We start from the raw sequence: 13,073 nt of genomic DNA on the forward strand, positions 1-13,073 counted from the left end.
AGCTCTGCAAAATACGTTCACTTAATAAGGATAGATGGGGAAACTTGGGATTAACATGGTTAGGCTTGTAAGGGCTCTAGGTCCACTAGCCTAGTAACCTCCTATGAATCTATGTACAAACTACAAAAATGCCATCCTTCTGTAAATAGACTAGGGATTCTCGAAATCTTAGCTAATATTTGGTATCCGGTCCACAAAAATGAAAAACAGGAGAGGAGCCAAAACCTTGGTGGAGTCCTACACTCACCTTGAATTTGTTATATTTTTATCATCTTTACTGACTGAAGAGTTAGGAAAGGGTAACACAGGGAGTGAAAGAAAATAGTTCCAGAGTTAGACAGTTTCAAATATTAATTTGTCCTGAAACAAGAAAACATTTACGTTTATAAATAAATAAAATATTGTACAGCATCAACACCACAATCTTTATTACATCATAGCTGAAAAAAAATAATTAAATAAATATAAAATTGGACCACTCTACATTTATATAAGAAAAAATTCTAAAGCATTAATTCATGTTGGCAGTATATCTTAGATTGACTAGTCTGATCTTTTATAGAAGCTGGTATTTCTTTTCATTTTCCAGTAATGGAGTTCCTTGTTACAGTTAAAATGCTATAAAATAAAAATATATGGGATATAGGGATATAGGTACAGGGTCTGAGAGAGTGATATCATAGCACTTCTTCCAATCATAAACTGTTATTCTACAGGAGACGGAAAACATTGCACTCATAGCTCTCTAGAATGTTTCACTTTATGACAGCCAGCCCTAATGTGAAGCCACTCACCTTTAATATTATTTAAACATGCCCTATAATTATCAGGAGTATTAAGATGCATCTTAGTTAACATACTGAAAGTTAAATCACAGCATGCATTGTTTTCAAGGATGATAATTTTAAATTTGAAAAGGATGATTACAAAGATAGAACTGAATGAATCTGATTGATGAATTCATGGGACCAGCTTTCACCCATTACCAGTCTAAGTTTGGACAAAAGGAAATTAGGCAAAATATACACTACATCTCTAAGCAACCTATACATGCAATGTAGGATCCTAGCTCACTGGAATTTGAAAGCAGTTCAGTCTAAAAAACGCAAACATCTTGCCATTACTTATCAGGCTATACTGTCCTGTCTGCAGGAGGGCCAGGCCAGTGTAATTTGGGGGTAAATTTGTGTGTAGCCATCTTGGTTATGTAAGTTCCATTTAAAGGATGATAGTGTATCTCACTCTTTGACCTAGAGGGACAGCTTGTTCCAGAGGTGAAGGAGGCAATGCATGATGAATCTGTATTTTCAAAATATTTATTTATCTGTTGGTGAATATTTAAGTCCTGGGCTCTGGTATTAGTGGAATTATTTTATTTGTAGAGATGCAGTAGATCCAGGACAACTGGGTATCTAATGACATGGAAAGTAGTCATAAATTACCTGTCAAATATCTACAAGATACTGACTACAGGGACAGGACTTCCAGCCTCTTGTGATATCTCGGGGTACAAGACACTGACTATAGGGACAGGATGTCCAGCCTCTCGTGATATCTCATGATATCTCGAGTCTTAAGCCTCCAATCTTCTTCTTCAGGCACCTCTGTGGTCTTCCTAGTTGTTTCATGTGTTTAGTAAGGTTCACCCCAAAAGAGACATTACACACAGTAATTGGCCTTATCAATGCTGAATGCAACTGAACAATGACTGCTTTAGATATGGGTGATTCTCCTTTGGCAATGAACTGTCTTAAGTACAAAGATGTTCTGTATACTGTTGTTACATGATAATCAAAAGAGAGAATGCTATCATCCCAAGTACTAAGGTTCCTAAATACATTTTCTTTTTGTAAAGGGGTATTGGCGATGGTACATATTACCAAATGTGATAATACTGAACTTTTTTTGCATTTAATTTCAGCTTATTTTCAGGTCACCATGTATTTAGGAGTGTAAATTTTTGTTAGAGGGTTTGGGTATTAGAAGGGGACTTGACAGTAACTACCAGTTTGCAGTCATCTGCAAACTTTGTTAGCCAAAGGTCTTGGTTTCCAGACTGGAAATAGGGAAAGTAAATGCCAAAATGGAGAGTTCTGACACTGATCCCTGAGGGGCTACATCCTTTACCTTCATGCTATCTGAAGAGGTGCCTGTCACTCATACTGTGTCAATTCTATCTTTTATCCAGTCCACTGTCCATCTAGCCACTTAGCTTACTTACAGTCTAGCATGGGTGTAGTGTCAAACACCTTGTGCAGGTCTAGATAAGCAGCGTCCACGCCATGTGACTGTCCCAAAGCAAAACCTTAAGCCAGTATGCAGAAACCTTGAAATGAGATGGGAAGGCCATCTTTGGCAATAGAGATACAGTTAGGTTGGTGTGCAGGGGCAGCCATGTCAGGCACAAGGGGTCAAGAGCATGACCTGAAGATACCGATCTGAAGTTAGTGTACAATCTGCATCCAGAAGTTAATGCCGATAGTGTATTAGCAGTCAAGGCTTCCCAATTCAGTGCTCCATGTGTGCTGTTTAGACTGTAGCCAGGCACCTGTTACAATTGTAGCAAGTCAGGTTTATATTGTTCCTTATTCCTTTCTATTTTCCACACATTCCATTTCATAACTTGGGATACATGTTGTTCCATTTTAACAACAATATTATTGTATTCCTGATGATAAGTTGAAAAAAATAAATATTGGGTGATTTTATGATATCCTTAGGTTCCCACAGGTAGTAATTTGTTTTTACATTACACAAGTGATCACACTTATATAGTTAAACATAATATTGTAAAAGGTACATTTTATGAGACATTTAACATCTGAGGATACTACTTTTTGGTGGGAAGTGGATGAGTTGAAACAGATGTTTTTGAATAGATGTTATCCTATTATATTAATAAATAATGTCATTGGAGAAGTATACAAGAAAATATTTGACTCTTTTGCACCTATGTTGTTAAAACCTATGAAGGGAAATGCGGAAAAGAAAGGCAATTATGTCAGTTCCTTATGTTTACCTTATTCAGTTGATAATAAAGAAACAGAAATGATAAAAAACACTGGAATATTCTTAAGGTGGAAGAAGGGTTGACAGATAAAATAGGGAAGAAGCCTAAATTTAGTTATAAAATGGTTTAAATATTAAAACTAGGTTAGAAAATAGTAAAGTGAAGTTAAACAGATTTGCAATAAATATATGTTTAAGTCTGGATCATGTAAACAGTGCAGGTTTACTAATGTAGGTAATTTTGTTACTATAATAATATACATACAATGTTTAACGCTGACCTATATGGCAATAAACACATAATCTACTTATACTTTAAAGGTAATTCAGCTCTTGAAAAGCATTTGGAACAGACTGTTCATGAAGATTGTTGCCATTAGCATAGGTTTAACCTCTTTCCAATCAAAACCTAAGATAATTGAATAAACATTTAAGCAGTGTGTCCAAGAACTACTAAGCATGTAAAAAAGAAAATAATTGCAAAGTGCAGTTAAATACTGAGAACCATTAACAATACATAAAAATTAAAATGGTTACATTAAAAATGTGGGGCTGAGTTATTAGTGCTATACAAAATCTGATGAATGTGGGACCATGGAGTTTGTTACATAATTTATGGTTTTGAACTCATCAGAAGCCTTGTTTTCTACCCTGATGGTAACAGATACAAATAAATTACATTTGTTTATCAGGTCAGCCCACTGGATTTACAATTCGTTTATAGTGACTTGTTCAGAGTTGTACAGTAGGGAAATGAAGCTATGGTAATCAAACCCATGACTGCAGCAAGGCCAGATAGCTGAGAATTTGGGTGTTGAAACCATTATCTGGGTTGATTTGTACTGTGAATGATCTCCAAATCTCTTCTCTGACGTCATTGTAATTCCACTGGCTTCACCTACCTAATTCTATTCCATAAGAACAGACAAAAAAAAATGTGCAAAAATTGTCCTGGACTGATTTTGGTTTCACACCTGATAAACATGGTTCAGATAGCTCATTTGTCTTACCCAAACAAATGAATAAATAATAGATATATATATATATATATATATATATATATATATAGACACACACACACACGCATGCACACACGTACACACATGCACACACGCACACACTCTCACTCTCTCTGGTTTACTCAGTGATCTTTCAGTAACCATCATCCAGTTTATGAGAGTTAGAATTATGCAAAAATTCTAAAAGCACATAATATCATCAAATAGTGGCATGCCCTGGTATACATAGAATGCACCTAAATAACCCTTCATGTAATCTCAGATTTAAATTGCCCAACAGGCAATACACAGATAGCAAAGATGCAACTAATCCAGTTAACAAAGGTCAAATCAGTATTTCTTATTTGAAAAACAAGCTTCTTCTGTCCATCCTTTCTCAAATTTTCTTCTCAGTGTTTATCGTATATTTTCAGTGTGTGAACACAGAGAGGGTTTTTTGGCTAGTCTTGAAATGGTTTGCAGACACGTCACCTAGTACTTTGCCTATGAACCTCTAACCTATAAGCTCATACAAGTCAGAAATACAGAAAATTATAGGTCACTAAACAGTCAAAAAGTTATGTTGCTTGAAAATGAAAATGACTCTCCCTTCCCCATCCTGAGTCTGTCAGCATTTTCAGAAAAAAAAAATGAACATCCTCCTTTTCCTACCCATATTTCACTTTCTACTCCATCCTCTCATTTTCTGTTTTTCTTTCTGTTTTTATTTCAACAGTTTCATTTAAAAATATTTCTTTGAACTTAATTTTTAAGTTCCTCTTGAAAAAATACCTCCCTGTGCCCATCCTTTCCAAAACTTTCTTCTTAGTGTTTATCATATTTTTTTAATGTTTGGGAACAGAGAAGATACAAACGTTTCAGATCTATTTATCACTTAAAGCAACAGCTCTATTAATACAAACCAGTTATATAATACTTCAAACCAAAACACTTAAAGTATAGTAGTTTTTTTTAATCTACTATATTTACCTCATTTGGACATAATTACCAGTACACTACGTTACAGATAAACCTGGATAACCTGCTGCAGGCATACATATTTCTTCATCAAAACCTACCTGTCTCTTAGATTTGTCCATTGTACTCCTTATTTATCTAATTAATTGTCCTTTCTGTGTATTTATTTTAAATCAGAAATGGCTGTTACTTCTAAAATGTAAGATGTTATTAATGCTGACTGACTTTCTAAATAAAGAACTAAGTAGCTATTAATATACAGAGTTTATATACAAATACATATACCCCAAATTAACATTATTTGGTCCCAAATGTAAGTCAGATTTTAAGGGAGCATAAAAGCTGTTTAATACATGAATTAACATTTCAGTTCTTCCCTATCTCCACTATACATTATAAGACCACTATAAGTACCTGAAGAACATTGCAGAGATAGTTGTTTCTGATGTAAAAAAAACTCATTTTTTCTTTATAGGCTATAAGCAAATGTAAGAGACATGGGGGTCCCCATCACTGCTTCTTTTAGTTGGACATAATACTTGTTTTTAAACATAAACTTGCTAGCATTTAGCAGTTATCACACATTCATTCAGAGTATTGATTTAACAAAGGCTTGTGACTATGAGAAATAGCTGTGCAGTAGCCATTTTAGACCCATCAGACCTTCAGAATGCTGATTGCGGTTATTTAATGAATTTAGGTCACCAAGTCCAAAAACATTGCCCTGGTATAAAGCTATACTTTTAGCTTACTTAATACATTTGCTGTATCTAAATTATATTCATTCACTGTTTTATTGGGTGTTTTAAGATGTAATCTAGAAAATGTGAAACTGTTTCTGTTACCCTGAACATAATGGACTGGATTAATGCTGATCATTCAAATCCATTTCAGTAAGTGAATTTCACCAAAACAATTATGCTGAAACCACTTTTGTTGAAACTCAAAGGTTAAGATGTTTCCTTTTGAAACTCCGTGGAAAGTTTTATGCTTAATGACTTAACTTAATGACTTAATTGAATCTTAACAGGAACATTCTTCTTAAAGCCAAAGCTTAAAGAAGTGTCCACTAAATAAAACCCCCTAACTGCTTACTGTGTGCAAAATTCCTTATGTGCACATTCTTAATGTGTTCTGTCCACTTAGCATATTACATGCATATATTAGTTAAATCCATCCTCCTTCCTCTACTACAAGTTTTGACATACCCTAACATTCTTTCTTAAAATTTATTACTGATGCATTCCCCTAGCAGCTGCCTGTTTCTTCTGTACATTCTTAGCTGTATGTTTTTTTTTCTGTGAATTGCAAACCAGCTGTCTATTTTTTTTCCTCTACTAACTTAATACATTACCACATAAAATATTATTCTGATAATTGTGATGATATGTCACTAGTGTGGCTTAAACTGAACTTGCAGTCAAATTCTGTCATGATTTAATTTTATTCAAGTATATATTAAACTTTTTTTTCGGTAAAATCCTTCTGCTGGTAAAACATCATCATTTGTCTTTTTCATTAATTTTGCAATACCCAATTTATCCTATTCAGGGTCATCCCAGAAAGTAAAAAATGGCATTTAGTAAAGAAACATTTTATTTATTTATGTTTTTCTTTATTTGACATTTGTTTATCGGGGTGGTCTGACTGGGTTTACAGAACCCATTTTCAGCAGAGGCCTGGGGAGAAAAGCTCCACATACAGTACAATAAAGAATACAGTGAAATCCAATACAGTACAAATAACATCAGAAATACTATACAAAATAAGTTGAAAGAACAAACTATGTTACAAGATGTTACAATATATACTACACATCTAGATGATTCTGTAGAGTTAAAAACATTATAGACAATAATAGTCACTCTCACTATACATGATGCAGTGTCCAAAAATAGTATGTAGGTAGAGCAATGTGTGACATTGACTGCTATAGTACATGAAAAAATAAATACATACATAAATAGAATGTTAACTTCCGAATATTAGCCAGAAAGTTAGTGATACAGAAAGAAAGTGAGAGAGTTAAAAAGAATAGAAGCAATACAGCCTGAGCAGTTGCTTAAGAATATGGTATGGAAACAGAGGAGTTAGAAGAGCATTACAATGTTGCAGACAGTGAAGGATTGAAATGTGCCAGAAGAGGAGGATGAGGCTAGTGTGGAATCAAAGAAAGTGCTGAGCATCAGGCAGGCTTTATGCAGGAGCAGAGCATTTCTGGACAGGATGCAGGTCCATTGCAAGACACTTACTAACACCCTGCACATATACTTGCAAGCAGTTTAGAGATATGATAATTCTCCACCTAGCATATCTTTGGGGATGATACTTGACACCCCACTGAAAACCAACGGGGACATGGGAGGACATGTAGACTTACAACAGAGACTACCCTAGCTGATATGTAAAACAGAAAACCAAGCACTGTGAAGCAAGAGTGCTAATTACCACATCACTGTATTCTCCTCTGTACCTTAATGCATACAGTATCCTATTTGTAAATACGGCAGCTAATTACCACAATACTGTACTCTCATCTGAACCTTAATGCATACAGTATCTTGTTTGTACATACTACAGCTAATTACCACACCACTGTAATCTCATCTGTGCATTAATGCATACAGCATCTTGTTTGCACATACTACAGCTAATTACCATGCCACTGTATTCTCATCTGTACCTTAATGCTTACAGTAGCTTATTTGTACAAACCACAGCTAATTACCGCACCACTGTATTCTCATCTGTACCTTAAGGCATACAGTATCTTATTTGTACATACGACAGCTAATTAGCACACCATTGTACTTTCATCTGAACATTATTGCATACAGTATCTTGTTTGTGCATACTACAGCTAATTACCACACCACTGTACTTTCATCTATACCTTAATGCCTTCAATATCTTGTGTGCACATACTACACCTAATTGTGATATCACTGTACTCTCATCCGTACCTTACTGCATACAGTATCTTGTTTGTACATACTACAGTTAATTACCACACCACTGTACATTCATCTGTACCGTAATGCATACAGTATCTTGTTTGCACATACTGCAGCTAATTACCATGCCACTGTACTCTCATCTGTACCTTAATGCATAGAGTATCTTGTTTGTATATACTACAGCTAATTACCATGCCACTGTACTCTCATCTGTACCTTAATACATACAGTACCTTGTTTGTGCATATACAGGTAATTAGCACACCACTGTACTCTCATCTGTATCTTAATGCATACAGTACCTTGTTTGTGCATATACAGGTAATTAGCACACCACTGTACTCTCATCTGTACATTAATGAATACAGTATCTTGCTTCTACATGCTATAGTTAATTACCACACCACTGTACTCTCATCTGTACATTAATGCATAAAGTATCTTTTTTGTACATACTACAGCCAATTACCATACTGCTGTACTTTCATCTGTACTTTAATGTATACAGTATCTTGTTTGCACATACTACACCACTTTACTCTCATCTGTACCTTAATGCATACAGTACCTTGTTTGTGCATATACAGGTAATTAGCACACTACTGTACTCTCATCTGTACATTAATGAATACAGTATCTTGCTTCTACATGCTATAGCTAATTACCACACCACTGTACTCTCATCTGTACTTGAATGCATAAAGTATCCTTTTTGTACGTACTACAGCCAATTACCACACCGCTGTACTCTCATCTGTACTTTAATGTGTACAGTATCTTGTTTGTACATACTACAGCTAATTACCAACATCACTGTACTCTCATCTGTACCATAATGCATACAGTATCTTGTTTGCACATACTACAGATAATTACCATGCCTGTACTCTCATCTGTACCTTAATGATACAGTATCTTGTTTGTATATACTACAGTTAATTACCAGACCACTGCACTTTCATCTGCACCTTAATGCATACAGTATCTTGTTTGTATAAACTACAGCTAATTACTACACCACTGTACTCTCATCTATACCTAAATGCACACAGTGTACATAGTACAGCTAATTACCAACACCACTGTACTCTCATCTGTGCCTTAATGCATACATTACCTTGTTTCTACATACTATGGCTAATTACCACCCCGCTGTACTTTCATCTGTACTTTAATGCACACAGTATCTTGTTTGTACATACTACAGCCAGTTACTACACCTCTTTACTTTCATCAGTACCTTAATGCATACAGTATCTTGTTTGTACATAATACAGCTAATTGCCATGTCACTGTATCTCACCTGTACCTTAATGCATACAGTATTCTGTTTTTACATACTACAGCTAATTACCAAGTCACTGTAGTCTCAACTGTACCTTAATACATACAGTATCTTGTTTGTACATTTTACAGCTATTTGCCACACCACTGTATCTTATTTGCACATACTACAGCTAATTACTGAGCCACTGTACTCTTATCTGTACCTTAATGAATACAGTATCTTCTTTGCACATACTACAGGTAATCACTACACCACTGTACTCTCGTCTGTACCTTAGTACATACAGTATCTTGTTTGCACACACTACAGCTAATTACACACCACTGTATCCTCAGCTGTACCTTAAGGGTACAGTATCTTGTTTGTACATACTACAGCTAATTACCACACCACTGTACTCTCATGTGTACCTTAATGCATACAGTATCTTGTTTGTACATACTACAGCCAATTACCACACCGCTGTACTCTCATCTGTACTTTAATGCATACAATATCTTGTTTGTACATACTACAGCTAATTACCAAGACCACTGTACTCTCATCTATACCGTAATTCATACAGTATCTTGTTTGCACATACTACAGCTAATTACCATGCCACTGTACTCTCAGCTGTACCTTAAGGCATACAGTATCTTATTTGTACATACGACAGCTATTTACCACACCACTGTAATCTCATTTGTGTCTTAATGCTGACAGAATCTTGTTTGGACTTACTACAGCTAATTACCAAACCACTGTACTTTCATCTGTACCTTAATGCGTACAGTATCTTGTTTGTACATAATACAGCTAATTGCCATGTCACTGTATTATCATTGCAGATCGGCATTATGAAGGTAAACCAATTACCACATCACTGTACTCTCATCTGTACCTTAATGTATTCAGTATCTTGTTTGCACATACTGCAGCTAATTACAATGCCACTGTACTCTCATCTGTACCTTAATGATACAGTATCTAGTTTGTATATACTACAGCTAATTACCACACCACTGTACTCTCATGTGTACCTTAATGCATACAATATCTTGTTTGTATATACTACAGCTAATTACCAACATCACAGTACTCTCATCTGCATCTTAATGCATACAGTATCTTATATGTACATACTACACCTAATTTCCACACCACTGTATTCTCATCTGTACCTTAATGCATACAATATCTTGTTTGTACATACTACAACTAATTACCACCCCACTGTACTCTCATCTGTACCTTAATGATACAGTATCTTGTTTGTACATACTACAGCTAATTACCACACCACTGTACTCTCATCTGTACCTTAATGCATACAGTATTGTCTTTGTACATAGTACAGATAATTACCATGCCACTGTACTCTCATCTGTACCTTAATGAATACATTATCTTGCTTCTACATACTACAGCTAATTACCAAGACCACTGTACTCTCATCTATACCGTAATTCATACAGTATCTTTTTTGCACATGCTATGGCTAATTACCATGCCACTGTACTCTCATCTGTACCTTAATGATACTGTATCTTGTTTGTATATACTACAGCTAATTTCCAGACCACTGTACTGTCATCTGTACCTTTATGTATACAGTATCTTGTTTGTACATACTACAGCTAATTACCACACCATCATACTCTCATCTGTACCTTAATGCATAAGGTATCTTGTTTGTAAGTACTACAGCTAATTACCACAGAACTGCACTCTCATCTGTACCTTAATGATACAGTATCTTGTTTGTATATACTGCAGCTAGTTACCTCACCACTGTACTCTCATCTGTACCTTAATGCATAGAGTATCTTGTTTGTATATACTACAGCTAATTACCATGCCACTGTACTCTCATCTGTACCTTAATACATACAGTACCTTGTTTGTGCATATACAGGTAATTAGCACACCACTGTACTCTCATCTGTATCTTAATGCATACAGTACCTTGTTTGTGCATATACAGGTAATTAGCACACCACTGTACTCTCATCTGTACATTAATGAATACAGTATCTTGCTTCTACATGCTATAGTTAATTACCACACCACTGTACTCTCATCTGTACATTAATGCATAAAGTATCTTTTTTGTACATACTACAGCCAATTACCATACTGCTGTACTTTCATCTGTACCTTAATGCATACAGTATCTTCTTTTCACATACTTGAGCAAATTACCATGCCACAGAACTCTCATCTGTACCTTAAGGCATACAGTATCTTCTTTGCACATTCTACAGCTAATTACCACACCACTGTACTCTCACCTGTACCTTAATGCATACAGTATCTTATTTGTACATAATACAGCTAATTGCCATGTCACTGTATTCTCATCTGTACCTTAATGCATACAGTATCTTGTTTGCACATACTACAGCTAATTACCACACCACTGTACTCTCATCTGTACCTTAATATATACAGTATCTTATTTGCACATACTACAGCTAATCACTACACCACTGTACTCTCGTCTGTATCTTAATACATACAGTATCTTGTTTGCATACACTACAGTTAATTACACATGAATGTATCCTCAGCTGTACCTGAATGATACAGTATCTTGTTTGTACATACTACAGCTAATTACCACACCACTGTGCTCTCAGCTGTACCTTAATGCGTACAGTATCTTGTTTGCACATACTACAGCTATTTACCACACCGATGTACTCTCATCTGTACTTTAATGCATACAGTATTGTGTTTGATCATACTACAGCTAATTACCAACACCACTGTACTCTCATCTATACCGTAATGCATACAGTATCTTGTTTGCACATACTACAGATAATTACCATGCCACTGTACTCTCATCTGTACCTTAATGATACAGTATCTTGTTTGTATATACTGCAACTGATTAGCACACCACTGTACTCTCATCAGTACCTTAATGCATACAGTATCATCTTTGTAAATTCTACAGCTAAATACCATACCACTGTACTCTCATCTATACCTTAAGGCATACAGTATCTTATTTGCATATACTACAGCTAAATACCAACACCACTGTACTCTCATCTGTGCCTTAATGCAGAGAGTATCTTGTTTGGACTTACTACAGCTAATTACCACACCACTGTACTTTCATCTGTACCTTAATGCATACAGCCCCTTGTTTGTACATAATACAGCTAAATGTCATGTCACTGTATTCTCATCTGTACCATAATGCATACAGCATCCTGTTTGTACATACTACAGCTAATTACCATGCAACTGTACTCTCAACTGTACCTTAATGCATACAGTATCTTGTTTGCACATACTACAGCTAATTACCATGCCACTGTACTCTCATCTGTACCTTAATGAATGCAGCATCTTGCTTCTACATACTACAGCTAATTACCACACCACTGTACTCTCATCTGTACCTTAATGCATACAGTATCTTGTTTGCACATACTACAGCTAATTACCAACAGCACTTTACTCTCACCTGTACCTTATTGAAACAGTATCTTGTTTATACATACTACAGCTAATTACCATGCCACTGTACTCTCATCTGTACCTTAATGAATACAGCATCTTGCTTCTACATACTACAGCTAATTACCAACACCACTGTACTCTCCTCTGTACCTTAATGCTGACAGAATCTTGTTTGGACTTACTACAGCTAATTACCAAACCACTGTACTTTCATCTGTACCTTAATGCGTACAGTATCTTGTTTGTACATAATACAGCTAATTGCCATGTCACTGTATTATCATCTGCACCTTAATGCATACAGTATCCTGTTTTTACATACTACAGCTAATTTCCATGCCACTGTACTTTCATCTGTACCTTAATGCATACAGTATCTTGTTT

The sequence above is a fragment of the Protopterus annectens genome, chromosome 3.part1 (genome assembly GCF_019279795.1).
Source record: "Protopterus annectens isolate FY-2018-M chromosome 3.part1, PAN1.0, whole genome shotgun sequence".
Taxonomy (NCBI): domain Eukaryota; kingdom Metazoa; phylum Chordata; order Ceratodontiformes; family Protopteridae; genus Protopterus; species Protopterus annectens.